This window comes from Triturus cristatus, chromosome 11, assembly GCF_964204655.1.
Source record: "Triturus cristatus chromosome 11, aTriCri1.1, whole genome shotgun sequence".
Lineage (NCBI taxonomy): Eukaryota > Metazoa > Chordata > Amphibia > Caudata > Salamandridae > Triturus > Triturus cristatus.
The window spans coordinates 20,537,567-20,543,933 of NC_140594.1; positions in this window are offsets into that span (position 1 = coordinate 20,537,567).

Genomic DNA, 6,367 nt, shown 5'->3' on the forward strand with positions numbered 1-6,367 from the left:
GGGAGACTCATACGATCTCCGTAACACCAAACTCACAATGGCATGTCACAGCACGCTATCCCGTGACGACTAGACTGCGACACCACACCCTCTCTCCTCCGGGCTCTTCTCTCTTTCTTCCAGGCTCCTCTCTCCATGCTCCGGGCTCCTGTCTCCCCTCCAAGATCCTCTCTCTTCTCAGGGCTCCTCTCTCTCCTCCGGGCTCCCCTTCCTCTCCTGCAGGCTCCTCTCTCTCTTCCGGGCTCCTTACTCCGGGCTCCTCGCTATCTCCTCCAGGCTCCTCTCTCTCTCTCCTCTGGGCTCCCCTCTCTCTCCCTCCGAGCTCCTCTCTCTTCTCCAGGCTCTTCTCTCCCTCCTCAGGGCTCCTCTCTTCCCTCTGGGCTCCTCTCTCTCTCCTCCTGGCTCCTCTCTCCCTGCTCTGGGATCTTCTCTCTCTCCTCCGGGCTCCTCTCTCTCTCCTCCAGGCCCCTCTCTCCCTCCTCTAGGCTCCTCTCTCTCCTCCGGGCATCTCCCTCTCTCTTCCGGGCTCCTCTCTCTTCTCCAGGTTCCTTTCCCTGTCTCCTCCAGGATTTTCTCTCACTCTCCTCTAGGGTTCTATCTCTTACGGGCTCCTCTCTCTCTCTCCTCTGGGCTCCTCTCTCTCCTCTGGGCTCCTCTCTCTCTCTACTCTGGGCTCCTCTCTCTCCTCTGGGCTCCTCTCTCTCCTCCAGGCTCCTCTCTCTCTCTCCTCTGGGCTCCTCACTCTCCTCTGGGCTCCTCTCTCTCCTCTGGGCTCCTCTCTCTCCTCTGGGCTCCTCTCTCTCCTCCGGGCTCCTCTCTCTCCTCTGGGCTCCTCTCTCTCTCTCCTCTGGGCTCCTCTCTCTCCTCTGGGCCCCTTTCTCCTTCCTCCAGGCTCCCCTCTCTTCCTCCTTTGGGCTCCTCTCTCTCTCGTCCAGGCTCCTCTCTCTCCTCCGGGCTCCTCTCTCTCTCTCCTCCAGGCACCTCTCTTTCCTCTGGCCCCCTCTCTCCCTGCTCCGAGCTCCTCTCTCTCCTCATTCAGGGCCTTGACCTCCCTCCTCTAGGCTCCTCTCTCTTCCGGGCTCCTCTCTCTTCTCCAGGTTCCTTTCCCTGTCTCCTCCAGGCTTTTCTCTCACTCTCCTCTAGGGTTCTCTCTCCTCTGGGCTCCTCTCTCTCTCTCCTCTGGGCTCCTCTCTCTCTCTCCTCTGGGCTCCTCTTTCTCTCTCCTCAGGGCTCCTCTCTCTCCCTCCACTGGTGTTCTCTCTCCTCTGGGCTCCTCTCTCTCTCTTCTCCAGGCTCCTCTCTCCCTCCGGGCTCCTCTCTCTCTCCTCTGGGCTCCTCTCTCCCTGCTCCGGGATCTTCTCTCTCTCCTCTGGGTCCTCTCTTTCTCCTCCGGGCTCCCCTCTCTCTCCTCAGGGCACCTCTCTCTCCTCCAGGCTTCTCTCTCTGTGCCCCTGGCTCCTCTATCCCTGCTCCGGGATCTTTTCTCTCTCCTCCAGGCTCCTCTCTCTCTCCTCCAGGCCCCTCTCTCCCTGCTCCGAGCTCCTCTCTCTCCTCATTCAGGGCCTTGACTAGGGCTGGGCGGAATTTGCGGAATGCCTCTTCGCGGAATTTTGAAAAACAATTGTGGAAATCGAGCTCACAACCTGAGGGACCGTGTGCCCGGGACTGGGGTCCCTCGTGCTTGGGCAGGCTCCCCGATTTTCCCGGCCTGGCTGCGTTGAGAAGCAGGGACCGGCCCCGGGCCTCCTGATTTTTGGTCAGGGCCTGGGATCCCACGTCCTGCGGCCTGCCAAGTGTCCATCTGCCCGGGACAAGAGACCCTGGTGCAGAGCCCTGGAGCCCTGCAAGGGCAGGCGGGAGCCCTACCGCTATGGCTCGGTGTGGGCAGCTGGGAGTCCTTTCGGTCCCGGCCATCTGGTCACACCTTTCCCTCAGCCATCTGGTCGCGTGCAATGCTTTCTAATGGGGCGACCAGATGGCCGGGCCAGCCTGGAAGTCCTGATGAGGGCTCATTTGACTCCCGGATCCCAGTCAGGGCTCCAAGAGGTTGGGCGCATCCGCGCCTAGGATCCCCTCCGTCACTCGGAGCGTGCGGGTTATAAGAAAGGTGGGTAGCCTTCCTCCGGAAAAGTAGGGGCAGGGTATGCCAGGACACCCCTCCTGGGGATGGCGGTTCTCAGGCGGGGACCAGATGGGCCAAGCCTGGACGACACTTCCCCGGGGCGTCCGATGCTCCCTCCTCCAGCCCGCGGCGAGGCAAAGTGCCCAGGACGGGCTCCATGGGTCCCCCGGGCGTCCGGGCCCCGGGAGCTCCGCCGGGCCTCCCATGCCTGAGGCCCAGCGTGGGGGTCTACGAGCCCCCCGAGGCCTGCAGCCCCAAAACCCTGCAGCCCTGGAGCCCTTCAGCCCGGAGCCCTGGAGCCCTGGAGCCCTGGAGCCCTGCAGCCCCGGAGCCCTGCAGCCCCGGAGCCCTGCAGCCCAGGAGCCCTACAGCCCCGGAGCCCTGCAGCCCTGGAGCCCTGCAGCCCCGGAGCCCTGCAGCCCCGGAGCCCTGCAGCCCCGGAGCCCTGCAGCCCTGGAGCCCTGCAGCCCTGGAGCCCTGCAGCCCCGAAGCCCTGCAGCCCTGGAGCCCTGCAGCCCCGGAGCCCTGCAGCCCTGGAGCCCTGCAGCCCTGGAGCCCTGGAGCCCTGCAGCCCCGGAGCTCTGCAGCCCCGGAGCCCTGCAGCCCTGGAGCCCCGGAGCCCTGCAGCCCCGGAGCCCTGCAGCCCCGGAGCCCTGCAGCCCCAGAGCCCTGCAGCCCTAGAGCCCTGCAGCCCCGGAGCCCTGCAGCCCTGCAGCCCCGGAGCCCTGCAGCCCTGGAGCCCTGCAGCCCCGGAGCCCTGCAGCCCCGGAGCTCTGCAGCCCTGGAGCCCTGCAGCCCTGGAGCCCTGCAGCCCCAGAGCCCCGCAGCCCCGGAGCCCTGGAGCCGCGCAGCCCTGGAGCCCTGCAGCCCTGGAGCCCTGGAGCCCTGCAGCCCTGGAGCCCTGCAGCCCCGGAGCCCAGCAGCCCTGGAGCCCCAGAGCCCTGCAGCCCTGGAGCCCTGCAGCCCCGGAGCCCTGCAGCCCTGGAACCCTGTAGCCCTGGAGCCCTGCAGCTCCGGAGCCCTGCAGCCCTGGAGCACTGCAGCCCCGGAGCCCTGCAGCCCTGGAGCCCTGCAGCCCTGCAGCCCTGCAGCCCCGGAGCCCTGCAGCCCTGGAGCCCTGCAGCCCCGGAGCCCTGCAGCCCCGGAGCCCTGCAGCCCTGGAGCCCTGCAGCCCCGGAGCCCAGCAGCCCCGGAGCCCTGCAGCCCCGGAGCCCTGCAGCCCTGGAGCCCCAGAGCCCTGCAGCCACGGAGCCCTGCGTGGGCAGGCGGGAACCCTAGCGCGAAGGCTCGGGGTTGGACAGATGGGAGTCCTTTCAGTCCCGGCCATCTGGTTGCACCTCTCCCCTCGGCCATCTGGTCGCGCGCAATGCTTTTCAATGGGGCGACCAGATGGCCGGGCCAGCCTGGAAGTCCCGATGAGGGCTCATTTGACTCCCGGATCCCAGTCAGGGCTCCAGGAGGTCGGGCGCATCCGCGCCTAGGATCCCCTCCGTCACTCGGAGCGCGAGGGTTACAAGAAAGGTGGGTAGCCTTCCTCCGGATTAGTAGGGGCAGTGTATGCCGGAACACCCCTCCAGGGCTGGTGGTTCTTTGCCGGGGACCAGATGGGCTATGCCCGGGCAACATCCTCCCAGGCGTCCGGGGCTCCCTCCTCCGGCCCGCTGCGTGGAAGAGTGCCCGGGATGAGCTCCACGGTGCCTCGGGCAGTCCTCCCCCGGGGGCTCGGGCCCGAGAGCTCCGGTGGTCCTCCAAGTGCCTGAGGCCCAGCCGGGGTCGCCGAGCCCCCCAGGAAGCAGAGCCCTGCATGGGTGGGCAGGCGGGAGCCCTACCGCTATGGCCCGGCTCTGGGCGGGCAGATGGGAGTCCTTTCAGTTGCCGGCCATCTGGTTGCACCTCTCCCCTCGGCCATCTGGTCACGCGCAATGCTTTCCAGTGGGGCGACCAGATGGCTGGGCCGGCCTGGAAGTCCCGATGAGGGTCCATTCGCCTCGCGGATCCCAGCCAGGGCTCCAGGAGGCCGGGCGCGTCCGTGCCTAGGGTCCCCTTCGTCACTCGGAGCGCGCGGGTTACAAGAAAGGGGGGTAGCCTTCCTCCGGATTAGTAAGGGCAGGGTGTGCCAGAAGACCCCTCCAGGGCTGGTGGTTCTTTGCAGGGGACCAGATGGGCTACGCCCGGGCAACATCCTCCCAGGCGTCCGGGGCTTCCCACCTCCAGCCCGCGGCGTGGCAAAGTGCCCAGGGACGGGCTCCACGGGTCCCGGGCAGTCCTCCCCCCCGGGGCGCGCGGGCCCGAGAGCTCCGTCTGTCCTCCCCGTGCCTGAGGCCAAGCCGCTGTCCCCGAGCCCCCCCCCCGGGAAGCAGAGCCCACCGAGCCCTTGGATCAGGCGGGAGCCCTACCGCTATGGCTCGGCTCTGGGCGGGCAGACGGGAGTCCTTTCAGTTGCCGGCCATCTGGTCGCTCCTTTCCCCTCGGCCATCTGGTCGCGCGCAATGCTTTCCTATAAGGGGGGCCAGACGGCTTGGGTGGCCTGGAAGTCCCGATGAGGGTCCATTCGCCTCCCGGATCCCAGCCAGGGCTCCAGGAGGCCGGGTGCGTTCACCCCTTGGGTCCCCTCCATCACCCGGAGCGCGCGGGTTACAAGAAGGGGGGGGTAGCCTTCCTCCGGATTACTAGGGACAGGGTACTCTGGGACCCCTCTCGGTCCTCAGCCGGCAGCTGGATGGGCCCGGATGCCGCCCCAGCCCTGTGTCTGTCCCGGGGCCTGCCGCGTGGCAGGGTGCCCGGGACGGGGTCCGGAGGGCCCGGCGAGGCTTCCTCTGTGCCTGCGGTCCTGGGAGCCCTGGCTGGGTCCAGGGGCCGGGCCCCTGGTCAGGGTCTCCGGCCCCGTCCCCCGGCCCGCGGCACTGCCAAAGGCCTGGGACGGGGTTCCGTTGTGGCCGGGGAGCCTCCCCTTGATGGACCGGGTTCAGGAGCTCCGGCCGGGCCCCTGGGGGCCCCGGGGAGGGCGGCCTCCCCACCCTGGGCTCCGTCCTGGGTCCTGCCGCGTGGCAGGGTGCCTGGGACGGGGTCCGGAGGGCCCGGGGAGGCTCCCCCTGTGCCTCCGGGCCTGGGAGCCCCGGCTGGGTCCAGGGGCCCGGGCGGGCCCCGGGTGGGGGGCTCCATCCCCGGGCCCCGTCCCCCAGGCCGGCGGCACTCCCAAAGGCCCGGGACGGGGTTCCGTTGTGGCCGGGGACCCTCTTCTCGCTCGTCTGGGTTCAGGAGCTCTGGCCGTGCCCCTGGGGGCCCCGGGGAGGGCGGCCTCCCCACCCTGGACTCCGTCCTGGGACCTGCCGCGTGGCAGGGTGCACGGGCTGGGTCTGGAGGGCCCGGGGAGGCTCCCCCTGCGCCTCCGGGCCCGGGAGCTCCAGATGGGTCCAGGTGCCCGGTCGGGCCCCGGGTTGGGGTCTCCGGCCCCGGGCCCCGTCCCCTGGCCTGCGGCACTGCCAAAGGCCCGGGACGGGGTTCCGTTGTGGCCGGGGAGCCTCCCCTCCGTGGATTGGGTTCAGGAGCTCCGGCCGGGCCCCTGGGGGCCCCGGGGAGGGCGGCCTCCCCACCCTGGGCTCCGTCCTGCCGCCTGGCAGAGTGCCTGGGGCGGGGTCCGGAGGGCCCGGGGAGGCTCCCCCTGTGCCTCCGAGCCCGGGAGCTCCGGCTGGGTCCAGGGGCCCGGTCGGGCCCCGGGTCGGGGTCTCCGGCCCCGGGCCCCGTCCCCCGGCCTGCGGCACTGCCAAAGGCCCGGGACGGGGTTCCGTAGTGGCCGGGGAGCCTCCCCTCGCTGGATCGGGTTCAGGAGCTCCGGCCGGGCCCCTGGGGGCCCCGGGGAGGGCGGCCTCCCCAACCCGGGATCCGTCCTGGGTCCTGCCACGTGGCAGGGTGGCCGGGGCGGGGTCCGGAGGGCCCGGGGAGGCTTCCCCTGCGCCTCCGGGCCTGGGAGCCCTGGCTGGGTCCAGGGGCCCGGTCGGGCCCCGGGTCGGGGTTCCTGTCCCCGGGCCTCTTCCCCCGGCCTGCCGCTCTGCCAAGGGCCCAGGACTGGGGTCTTTCGGTCCCGTGCAGGCCTCCCCTGCTTGTCGCGGTTTTCTGCGGGCCCCGGGTCGGAGGGCCCGTCGGGTCCCCCACGCAGCCTCCATGGCTGGGGCCCAGCTGGGGGCCCTGGGCCTCCGGCCCCCCATGCCCTGGCACCCGCTCACTCGTTCGTTGGGGCACAGAGCG